Source organism: Mercurialis annua, linkage group LG5 (assembly GCF_937616625.2).
Source record: "Mercurialis annua linkage group LG5, ddMerAnnu1.2, whole genome shotgun sequence".
Lineage (NCBI taxonomy): Eukaryota > Viridiplantae > Streptophyta > Magnoliopsida > Malpighiales > Euphorbiaceae > Mercurialis > Mercurialis annua.
In genome coordinates, this window is record NC_065574.1 from 16319431 (window position 1) to 16332753 (window position 13323).

The window sequence follows — 13323 nt, forward strand, 5'->3', positions numbered from 1 at the left end:
ATGTCTCGTATGCTTTGAGTACAACGAGCAGATACCAGTCAAATCCAGGTGAAAGTCACTGGACAGCAGTTAAGAACATCCTTAAGTACTTGAGAAGAACCAAGGATGCATTCTTGCTATATGGTGGTCAGGAAGATGAGCTGATTGTAAAGGGTTACACAGACGCTAGCTTCCAACTGACATTGATGATTATAAATCATAGTCAGGATATGTGTTTTGTCTGAATGGGGGTGCTCAGTGTTTTAAAAATCGGACCAGGCCGGCCGGTCGAACCAGTTGAACCGCGAACCGGTCAGTGGTCCGGTCTGAAAAGGTAAAAAACTGGTTTTTTTGGTTGGACCGGATTGAACCGGATTGGACCGGTATGAACCGGTAAAAAACCGGGTGTTGAACCAGATTAGACCGGTAAAAAAACAGTGAACCAGAATTTTTTTCAAATGTTTTTAAATTTATTAAACCGGTTGAACCAGTCATTGAACCGGTTAAACCGGTGGCCTCACCGGTTCGGTTTTTTAAACACTGGAGGTGCTTTCAGCTGGAAGAGCTCGAAGCAGGACACCGTTGCTGATTCTACAACAGAAGTTGAGTATATAGCTGCTTCAGACGCAGCTAAGGAGGCTGTTTGGATTAAGAAGTTCATAACTGGATTAGGAGTTGTTCCTAGTATATCCGATCCGGTGAACTTGTTATGTGATAACAATGGGCCATAGCACAAGCAAAGGAGCCCATATCACATCAGCGATCCAAACACATACTTAGACGTTATCATCTCATTCGAGAAATCATTGAGAGAGGAGACGTGAAGATATGCAGAGTTTCGACAAATGATAATGTTGCTGATCCGCTAACTAAGGCTCTTCCACAGCCTAAGCATGAGAGTCATACTAGGTCCATGGGAAGTAGATTTAATGTAGATTGGGCCTAGTGCAAGTGGGAGATTGTTAGTGATGTGCACTAAGTCAATCATGTTTGACCATGTTTTGACTTTATCATTTTGTTATTTATTGATTGGCAGTTTTTATCATTTTATATTAATGATTAAAATACTTGAATGGTTAATTCTTTCTAAGGTCATCAAGTATGTAACTTGATAGTAGAACCCTTAGGTTTTATAAAAGAATTATATATCATCTATCCCTAGTCTTAATTGAACATTGAGACTAGTATGATGTTGACTGATGATTATGTTTTACTAATCATGTATATGAGATATTAAGTCAAATCATAAGTGCTATTTGAGAAAAAAGGCACTGGATGACCCACTATGAGAATACTACATAGATCACTGTCATAAGTAATTTTCATTACAATTCTATTAGTATAATCCTTTGACCTTGAAATCATCATGGATTTCTACATAGTTATTTCATATTTTGATACAGTCTTTCATTATCTTTAACAAGATAATGGAATAGATTGTCATTGGATATGAAAGTAACTATGTGAGAAATGTGAGTGACTGAGAAGGAATTTGTCCCTCATTTATTTGAGTAAGATATCTATGGGCCCTTGAAGAAGAAGACTGAAGGAAATGCATGGCCATGCTAAATGAATTGATAAAGAGTTATCATTTTCAGCCTACTTAGAATCAAGAAACTAATAATTGAATATTATTAGGATGACAGGACTATGCCTTATATTCAATCTGGATATCGAGTGACAAAGGGATTAAAATATTATTGTAAATGGTTAATCGGATTGTCGATATTCATATAACTTGGGTAGTCATAATGTCTTGCTAGAGACCACTTATGACTTGTGGGCTGAAATAGGAATCTCGGGCCTACTGCTAACGTTATATGAACCTACAGGGTCGCACACTAAATAACAGGTCCAAAATAGTTATGGGTTGTACAAATCCAATGTGATTAAATGAAAATATATATATATATACCAGTTCTTCTCATAGTGATAGGATTTGCAGATTTTATAAAGAATGGATAAGATATCCCGTTTTCTTTCGCATAAAATTCAAACCAATCAAAAAACTGTATTTGAATTTTATGTTCGTAGAGAAAATTGTAAAATTTTTGTTGAATTTATTTTCGCAATTTAAGAAAATGTTTGAAAAACCATATTCTTTTTTCGGTGTTGTGAAAAGCATAAAATTCATCTTGTAAAGCTTGTTTGTCAACCTCAAAATCTTTTTCCAGAACATTTAATTCAATGTTAACATTTTCTGTTATTGCAGAAAAAGTTGGAGAAGCTGGTGAGGGAGGTCTGAAGGATTGTCTTTCAGATTGACTAGCATAGACCGCCTGAAGTACACTAGTTGTGTAGTCAACCTTTTGTAAGGTTGGACTCGGTAAGTCTGAAGTAGAATACCTAGGTTGGTAGTTAACAGGATTTCTCCTACGATGAACTAAACTAGGATTTTTTTCTTCTTCAGGTTCTATTGAGACGTATGGAAGGTTGATGACTGAAGGAAGTCTAGAGACTCTTCCTAAGTCGTTTGTACTACCAGAAGATGAGGCGTCAGATAACCTAGAGCTAACTAATGGTCTACTAAAGGTCAATTTGACTCTGCCATCAGAATACTGGCTTATTTCACTAATATGGGTATTCGGGGCAGATTGATCGGGCTGCTCAGATCTAACGGCTCCTTCAAGGATCCATTCTTGTGGCAATGCTATATCCTTCCATTGGATAAATCGTGGGATTACAGCATTAGATTTCGCCAAATCTGTTTGTAAAAGTAGTGTTTCTCCCTTCCTACTATGACACATGTGCTTAGTATTAAACGCAGAAATCATAGCTTTGTAATGAACTTTGAAAATTAATGCAACGGGTAGTGAGCCTCTCATCATCTTGTAATTATGTGTCTTTATTTGTAAAACCAAAGATTGTAAAATATTTTTGTCATTTAAGGACACTGTAAAATTTGGATAACAATCAAAAGAAACAGGACCATTGCAAAGACTTGATTCAACCGAACTCAGTAAAGAATCTTGGAAGTCTAGGAACCTATTGTCTCTTAGGACTGCAAGGATTGAGGTGTTCAATCCTTTCTTTGTAAGAGGTTTAATGCCAACCTGGACTAAACCTATATGAATGTATTTGTATTGTTTGTCTTTATGTTTTTATAAAGAATTCTGAGAAAGAAGATGTATAGTTTCAAAAGGCTTAGAAAGATGTATATCTCTTTCCTCGGTTTTAATTGTAAAGTCTGTTTTGAAAACATTTGTAAATTTTGATGTCTTGTAAATCTGGTCCTTTTGTATTTTGGGAATATCCCAATTATCGATGGATTTATCAAAATCCTCAATAGTGATTTCTTCACTATTGACAATCCTCTTAGCCTCGTTAGAGACTGTAGAAGAGCTAGAGAAAGAAGTATTTCTACACAGGAGAGAGTTCATATTGTAGTATAGTAAAGATAGTACTATACACTGCCTACAATCGGAGCAAATGGACTTACTCCCTTGGAATGGGTCTTACTGCCATAAAATCTCCCCAAAATAACTCAGCAGATGTAAGTTCTCAAGCTTGAATTATGTTTTGGATTTTTGTCCAAATATAAATCGCCTTGCTAAACCATTACATGATAGGTTAAAAACAAATCCGGCACCGTGGACAGACGAGCACACTCGGATAGTCCAACAAATTAAATTACAAGTATCATGCATCCCATGCTTACATATTGCTGATCCAACTGCACCTAAAATTGTTGAAACTGATGCATCAGATTTAGGTTATGGCGGCATTTTAAAACAATTGCAAGACGAAAAAGAATGCATAGTACAATTTACATCTGCACACTGGAATGACACTGAGAAGAATTATTCAACAATAAAATAGGAAATTCTTTCCATTGTCAAGTGCATTTCAAAATTTCAAAGCGATTTACTCAATAAGAAATTTTTATTACGAATTGATTGTAAATCTGCAAAAGAAGTTTTACAAAAGGATGTCCAAAATATAGCTTCTAAGCAAATTTTTGCTTGTTGGCAAGCTATTTTGAGTATTTTTGATTTTGATATAGAATATATCAAAGGAGATACAAATTTCATCCCAGACTTCCTAACCAGAGAGTTCTTACAAAACAGGTCCTAATGCCTCCCAAAAAGAGTAAGGAAAAAAAACCTTTACAATTGCCCTCTACAACACCAATCAAATCATGGATTGATATGGTCATAGAAGGGGAGAATGAAAATAAATTACAAGAGAGTGCTTCTTCAAGTACTCAACCAAGTTCTTCAGCTATCCAAGACTGGGTAGCATCTCTTTCCAAGTCGCCAGAAATACTACTGGCATTACAAAATCTTACAAGTCAGCCAGCACCAGCAGAAACATCAGGTATGACAACTGAACTTGTTTCTACAAACAAAGAGAAGGAAATTTCAGTACAAAAACCCGCTTCTCAAAAAAATTTACAAAGCGACTCAACACAATCTTCACAGATTGTTTTAAGTCAACACATTACAAAATCAGTTTCTCAGTATTTTCTGAAAACAAATTTCCAAAACGTACTAACCATGGAGGAAGAATTTTTCCACAAAAACCCCCTCGTGGCAGTACAAAATGTTTTTCCAAAGGGCTGGTATTTTAAACCATGGGATTTACAAAAACCCCAGCCCTACTACCAAGCAATTTTGGAGGTGACAAATTCTGCGGCCTTTAAACATTTGTTCTACAGGTTTTGGATCAAAAGACTGGAGGAGTTTGTCCAGATAGTCTTTTTGTGCGTTTGAGTCGTGAATGTGTTTTACTAGTTCTAGGAGTATTTCCTGGTCCTTTGTTAAAACACTAACACATTTTGTAGTAGATTCTGTGTCTGAGGTAGATGAGGAAGTATTGGCTAGCTCATCTATTTGTAAGGGGTAGTCATCTTCTGAAGAAAATTCATGTTCAGAAGAACTGGTTGTAAGGAGGGCTTCTATTTTAGACAAGACCTCTTTTTCCAATTGTAATTCTTGTATTTTCCTACGGACTCTACAGAATTTGGCAATGTGCCCCTTTTTACCACATTTGAAACATGTGACATCTTTGGATTTGGACTTAGACTGCTCTTTGTCCTTTGTAAAAGGTCTTCTAGTCTTCCTGTTGTATGGTTTCTTGTAATAGTTTTCATCTCTAGGCTTTGAATACCTAGAATATCTATGAAATGTTCTTTTTTTGTAAGGCTTAATTTTGGAGCAATCTCCACTACAATCTTGTTGGGATTTCTCAGTGGAAATGTCAAATTGTTTGCAGAAAGAACCTAACTCTTGTTTGGTTCTTTTAAGTTCCCATTTAAGAGTTTTTTGTAATTTAAGTTCTTGACAAATTTGTAATCCTACCTGTTGGGTTAGGCTGACCAACTCGCCATATGTGAGCATGTTATAAGGTATTGGTTCGCCAAAATTTTGTTTGATGAGGTCTCTAACCTTAATGATGAGAAGGGTTGGGAGGCCCGCTAGGAACTTTTCTTTCCAAAAAGGCCGATTTGAATCTTCCCTAAGCATGACTCTAGTTAGGAAGGTGTTTTTGTAATATTGGAAATCACTCAACTTTCTACACCTGAGATTGGATAGGAGTTCAGTGTTCTTATCTTTGAGGTGTGCTGGATCTCCAATGAAATGTAAAGAGATCATAATGATCAAGGTGGATACTGCATCTTGGAAGGGATTTCCTGACTCATCAAGGATAGGGGTGCCTTCCTCAGTAACCCGTATGGCATTGAGAATGTCTAAATGTTGGTCTTGGGTTAAATGGTAGTCCCACCAACCTTTAAGCTGCCCTGAGAATCCTGCTATGAGGAGCTCAGCAATGGCTTTGTCTTGGACATTTGTTTGGGTTTTGTAAGCATTGGCTGCCATAGTCATCTGTTGGAGAAGACTAAGGATTTTGTATTCCGGAAGGCCATCTAGGTTCCATTCATAAACAGAACTGGAATTGAACCTTGACTGTCCAAGAGTCATGACAGGAGGGCCTATGTCTGGGTTAGCAGAGGTTTTTGCTAATTCCCATTGTAATTTATGAATTGTAGGTTGAGACTCTTGAAAAGCTCCTATGTCTGAGGAATCTATGTCTGAGTCTTGGCCTAAGGCATTGATGATTCTAGGGCCAGTGTTATTTTGAGTAGTGTCTTGTACTACCTGATTTGTATTTGACGCGGAGGATTGTATCCCACTCAATCGATCTCTAATGGCTGAGGTAAACTCTTGCCTATTAGTCTAGAAGTCCAGCTGGGTAGTCCTAGACACTTGAAATGGCTTAAAAATTGGATTTTTAAGTTTCTTGTCTAGTGGTTTCGGACCGACGTCCTGGGTAATTACAGTTTTCTGAATATGCGTTTCGATTCTAGAAAGCTGGTTACCTATGGAATGTAAATGAGTATTTGTAAAATTGTTTTGTTTGACAATGTTTCTAATATTGTTAGAATCATTTTCCAAAACATTCTTGTAAGGTGTGGCTTCTATTGGTTGATCAAGATGGGTTATTGTAAGCATTCTGAGGGGTGGATGTTCTGACTCCACTGTTCTCCCATCAGCTAATTCCCATTCACGGACCTTTCTTAGAGAGAAAAGAAAAGAGAATTGCGAATAGGCTTTTGGGTTGTTCAATCTTCATTCATTTGGAGTGACATATTCAAAAGCTCTAGAACCAGTTCTTCTCCCAAACCCCCAGAAATTGTATCTCGTTTTTACAATCATTTTCTTAATTTTGTACTTTACAAGTAATAAGCAGTAGCTTATTTTACAATCTGGTGTTACGGGAAACTGTAAAGCACCTTTACAAATCTTCAATACAAGTAAGCTTTATGCTTAAGTTTTACAATTCGTGTTTCCATTCATGCCTTTGTTTTAATTAATTTTACTGTTCATTGTTATTCCTTAATGTGCATCATTTATCATTTCTTTACTTCATTCATTTGCATTTCCACACTCTAGTTCCATTTTACTGTTCTTGTGAACAGTACACGCAAACATCCTCTCCGCACTTCTGGGAGAACAGTGGAGTCAGAACATCCACCCCTCAGAATGCTTACAATAACCCATCTTGATCAACCAATAGAAGCCACACCTTACAAGAATGTTTTGGAAAATGATTCTAACAATATTAGAAACATTGTCAAACAAAACAATTTTACAAATACTCATTTACATTCCATAGATAACCAGCTTTCTAGAATCGAAACGCATATTCAGAAAACTGTAATTACCCAGGATGTCGGTCCGAAACCACTAGAAAAGAAACTTAAAAATCCAATTTTTAAGCCATTTCAAGTGTCTAGGACTACCCAGCTGGACTTCCAGACTAATAGGCAAGAGTTTACCTAAGCCATTAGAGATCGATTGAGTAGGATACAATCCTCCGCGTCAAATACAAATCAGGTAGTACAAGACACTACTCAAGAGTTTACTGTTCTTGTGAACAGTACACGCAAACATCCTCTCCGCACTTCTGGTATCAGAGCCATCGAGGAAGGAGCAAATCTAAACAGTACTTGTTAATATTATAGTATAGTACCTTGAGAACTTACATCTGTTGAGTTATTTTGGGGAGATTTTATGGCAGTAAGACCAATTTCAAGGGAGTAAGTCCATTTAGCTCCGGTTGTAGGCAGTGTATAGTACTATCTTTACTATACTACAATATGAACTCTCTCATGTGTAGAAATACTTCTTTCTCTAGCTCTTCTACAGTCTCTAACGAGGCTAAGAGGATTGTCAATAGTGAAGAAATCACTATTGAGGATTTTGACAAATCCATCGACAATTGGGATATTCCTAAAATACAAAAGGACCAGATTTACAAGACATCAAAATTTACAAATGTTTTCAAATTAAAACTGAGGAAAAAGATATATAGCTTTCTAAGCCTTTTGAAACTATACATCTTCTTTCTCAGAATTCTTTACAAAAACATAAAGACAAACAATACAAATACATTCATATAGGTTTAGTCCAGGTTGGCATTAAACCTCTTACAAAGGAAGGATTGAACACCTCAATCCTTGCAGTCCTAAGAGACAATAGGTTCCTAGACTTCCAGGATTCTTTACTGAGTTCGGTTGAATCAAGTCTTTGCAATGGTCCTGTTTCTTTTGACTGTTATCCAAATTTTACAGTGTCCTTAAATGACAAAAATATTTTACAATCTTTGGTTTTACAAATAAAGACACATAATTACAAGATGATGAGAGGCTCACTACCCGTTGCATTAATTTTCAAAGTTCATTACAAAGCTATGATTTCTGCGTTTAATACTAAGCACATGTGTCATAGTAGGAAGGGAGAAACACTACTTTTACAAACAGATTTGGCTAAATCTAATGCTGTAATCCCGCGATTTATCCAATGGAAGGATATAGCATTGCCACAAGAATGGATCCTTGAAGGAGCCGTTAGATCTGAGCAGCCCGATCAATCTGCCCCGAATACCCATATTAGTGAAATAAGCCAGTATTCTGATGGCAGAGTCAAATTGACCTTTAGTAGACCATTGGTTAGCTCTAAGTTATCTGACGCCTCATCTTCTGGTAGTACAAACGACTTAGGAAGAGTCTCTAGACTTCCTTCAGTCATCAACCTTCCATACGTCTCAGTAGAACCTGAAGAAGAACAAATTCCTAGTTTAGTTCATCGTAGGAGAAATCCTGTTAACTACCAACCTAGGTATTCTACTTCAGACTTACCGAGTCCAACCTTACAAAATGTTGACTACACAACTAGTGTATCTCAGGCGGTCTATGCTAGTCAATCTGAAAGACAATCATTCAGACCTCCCTCACCAGCTTCTCCAACTTTTTCTGCAATAACAGAAAATGTTAACATTGAATTAAATGTTCTGGAAAAAGATTTTGAGGTTGACAAACAAGCTTTACAAGATGAATTTTATGTTTCAACACCGAAAAAAGAATATGGTTTTTCAAATATTTTCTTAAATTGCGAAAAGAAATTCAACAAAAATTTTACAATTTTCTCTACGAACATAAAATTCAAATACACTTTTTTGATTGGTTTGAATTTTATGCGAAAGAAAACGGGATATCTTATCCATTCTTTACAAAATCTGCAAATCCTGTCACTATGAGAAGAAAGGTCCCTGAATGGGAATTAGCTGATGGGAGAACAGTGGAGTTGTTAGCTGCTGAGAGCTTTTCTTTTGTAAATTCATGAAAGTTTTTAGGGACTATTCCTTCTTTAATACAATTGAGGTCTGCTCCTGTATCAAATAAGGCGATAGTATTGATTTTGAAATCTCTTGAAAAGACGATTGTAACCTGAATGAGATATTTTCTAGAAGTAATTTGTTCTAAAACATTTAGAAAATCTTCTGGAATTTTCTCTAAACTTTCAACCTTGGAATCATCATGTTGATCTTCATCAGATTCCTCAGTGTCATCAAATTGCTTTTGTAAAAGCATTTGTATGGTTTCGGAATGCTGAGCATGTTTTTCTTTAAGGTCTTTCAGCTCCCCTTTTATTACTTTGATTTCAGTTTGTAAATCTTGAATTGTAGAAACATGACTCTTTTTCTTTTTTGCCAAAATAGTTGTAAGGTCATACGTACTAGGTCCTATATTAGGCAAATTAGAAGGTGATGGTTGTTCTACAGGTTTTGGATCAAAAGACTGGAGGAGTTTGTCCAGATAGTCTTTTTGTGCGTTTGAGTCGTGAATGTGTTTTACTAGTTCTAGGAGTATTTCCTGGTCCTTTGTTAAAACACTAACACATTTTGTAGTAGATTCTATGTCTGAGGTAGATGAGGAAGTATTGGCTAGCTCATCTATTTGTAAGGGGTAGTCATCTTCTGAAGAAAATTCATGTTCAGAAGAACTGGTTGTAAGGAGAGCTTCTATTTTAGACAAGACCTCTTTTTCCAATTGTAATTCTTGTATTTTCCTACGGACTCTACAGAATTTGGCAATGTGCCCCTTTTTACAACATTTGAAACATGTGACATCTTTGGATTTGGACTTAGACTGCTCTTTGTACTTTGTAAAAGGTCTTCTAGTCTTCCTGTTGTATGGTTTCTTGTAATAGTTTTCATCTCTAGGCTTCGAATACCTAGAATATCTATGAAATGTTCTTTTTTTTGTAAGGCTTAATTTTGGAGCAATCTCCACTACAATCTTGTTGGGATTTCTCAGTGGAAATGTCAAATTGTTTGCAGAAAGAACCTAACTCTTGTTTGGTTCTTTTAAGTTCCCATTTAAGAGTTTTTTGTAATTTAAGGTCTTGACAAATTTGTAATCCTACCCGTTGGGTTAGGCTGACCAACTCGCCATATGTGAGCATGTTATAAGGTATTGGTTCGCCAAACTTTTGTTTGATGAGGTCTCTAACCTTAATGCTGAGAAGGGTTGGGAGGCTCGCTAGGAACTTTTCTTTCCAAAAAGGCTGATTTGAATCTTCCCTAAGCATGACTCTAGTTAGGAAGGTGTTTTTGTAATATTGGAAATCACTCAACTTTCTACACCTGAGATTGGATAGGAGTTCAGTGTTCTTATCTTTGAGGTGTGCTGGATCTCCAATGAAATGTAAAGAGATCATAATGATCAAGGTGGATACTGCATCTTGGAAGGGATTTCCTGACTCATCAAGGATAGGGGTGCCTTCCTCAGTAACCCGTATGGCATTGAGAATGTCTAAATGTTGGTCTTGGGTTAAATGGTAGTCCCACCAACCTTTAAGCTGCCCTGAGAATCCTGCTATGAGGAGCTCAGCAATGGCTTTGTCTTGGACATTTGTTTGGGTTTTGTAAGCATTGGCTGCCATAGTCATCTGTTGGAGAAGACTAAGGATTTTGTATTCCGGAAGGCCATCTAGGTTCTATTCATAAACAGAACTGGAATTGAACCTTGACTGTCCAAGAGTCATGACAGGAGGGCCTATGTCTGGGTTAGCAGAGGTTTTTGCTAATTCCCATTGTAATTTATGAATTGTAGGTTGAGACTCTTGAAAAGCTCCTATGTCTGAGGAATCTATGTCTGAGTCTTGGCCTAAGGCATTGATGATTCTAGGGCCAGTGTTATTTTGAGTAGTGTCTTGTACTACCTGGTTTGTATTTGACACGGAGGATTGTATCCTACTCAATCGATCTCTAATGGCTGAGGTAAACTCTTGCCTATTAGTCTGGAAGTCCAGCTGGGTAGTCCTAGACACTTGAAATGGCTTAAAAATTGGATTTTTAAGTTTCTTGTCTAGTGGTTTCGGACCGACATCCTGGGTAATTACAGTTTTCTGAATATGCGTTTCGATTCTAGATAGCTAATTACCTATGGAATGTAAATGAGTATTTGTAAAATTGTTTTGTTTGACAATGATTCTAATATTGTTAGAATCATTTTCCAAAACATTCTTGTAAGGTGTTGCTTCTATTGGTTGATCAAGATGGGTTATTGTAAGTATTCTGAGGGGTGGATGTTCTGACTCCACTGTTCTCCCATCAGCTAATTCCCATTCAGGGACCTTTCTTCTCATAGTGACAGGATTTGCAGATTTTGTAAAGAATGGATAAGATATCCCGTTTTCTTTCGCATAAAATTCAAACCAATCAAAAAAAGTGTATTTGAATTTTATGTTCGTAGAGAAAATTGTAAAATTTTTGTTGAATTTCTTTTCGCAATTTAAGAAAATGTTTGAAAAACCATATTCTTTTTTTGGTGTTGTGAAAAGCATAAAATTCATCTTGTAAAGATTGTTTGTCAACCTCAAAATCTTTTTCCAGAACATTTAATTCAATGTTAACATTTTCTGTTATTGCAGAAAAAGTTGGAGAAGCTGGTGAGGGAGGTCTGAAGGATTGTCTTTCAGATTGACTAGCATAGACCGCCTGAGGTACACTAGTTGTGTAGTCAACATTTTGTAAGGTTGGACTCGGTAAGTCTGAAGTAGAATACCTAGGTTGGTAGTTAACAGGATTTCTCCTACGATGAACTAAACTAGGAATTTGTTCTTCTTCAGGTTCTACTGAGACGTATGGAAGGTTGATGACTGAAGGAAGTCTAGAGACTCTTCCTAAGTCGTTTGTACTACCAGAAGATGAGGCGTCAGATAACCTAGAGCTAACCAATGGTCTACTAAAGGTCAATTTGACTCTGCCATCAGAATACTGGCTTATTTCACTAATATGGGTATTCGGGGCAGATTGATCGGGCTGCTCAGATCTAACGGCTCCTTCAAGGATCCATTCTTGTGGCAATGCTATATCCTTCCATTGGATAAATCGCGGGATTACAGCATTAGATTTCGCCAAATCTGTTTGTAAAAGTGGTGTTTCTCCCTTCCTACTATGACACATGTGCTTAGTATTAAACGCAGAAATCATAGCTTTGTAATGAACTTTGAAAATTAATGCAACGGGTAGTGAGCCTCTCATCATCTTGTAATTATGTGTCTTTATTTGTAAAACCAAAGATTGTAAAATATTTTTGTCATTTAAGGACACTGTAAAATTTGGATAACAGTCAAAAGAAACAGGACCATTGCAAAGACTTGATTCAACCGAACTCAGTAAAGAATCCTGGAAGTCTAGGAACCTATTGTCTCTTAGGACTGCAAGGATTGAGGTGTTCAATCCTTCCTTTGTAAGAGGTTTAATGCCAACCTGGACTAAACCTATATGAATGTATTTGTATTGTTTGTCTTTATGTTTTTGTAAAGAATTCTGAGAAAGAAGATGTATAGTTTCAAAAGGCTTAGAAAGCTGTATATCTCTTTCCTCAGTTTTAATTGTAAAGTCTGTTTTGAAAACATTTGTAAATTTTGATGTCTTGTAAATCTGGTCCTTTTGTATTTTGGGAATATCCCAATTGTCGATGGATTTGTCAAAATCCTCAATAGTGATTTCTTCACTATTGACAATCCTCTTAGCCTCGTTAGAGACTGTAGAAGAGCTAGAGAAAGAAGTATTTCTACACAGGAGAGAGTTCATATTGTAGTATAGTAAAGATATATATTAATTCGAAATTTAAGGATAAGTGTTTTCCTTAATTTATTATTTTTTTTAAGATAATAAATATAATAATTAATATATATGAATGATTATTTAAAAATGAGATTTTGATAAACATAAATTTATAAGAGTTGTAATGAGATTGAAATACGAATTTGTCTCAAATTCTAATGTTGTTGTATGACTATAAATACACATTAAGGAATAGGTTTGAGAATCACGAAATTCATTATTCACTAAATCACTAAAATTCAAAATTGCTGGTGAAGCAATAGTGCTAGCACACAAGCACTAGTTTTGGCTAAGATCTGTTCGTGTGGATACTCGTAGAGCACGCATTTTTTTGGAGGCGTTTCTGATCCGAGGTCAGGTATCACCAAAGTGAACCACCTCCTTCCTTCCTGCATTACTGTTGAATTCGACATACAAGTAAGTACT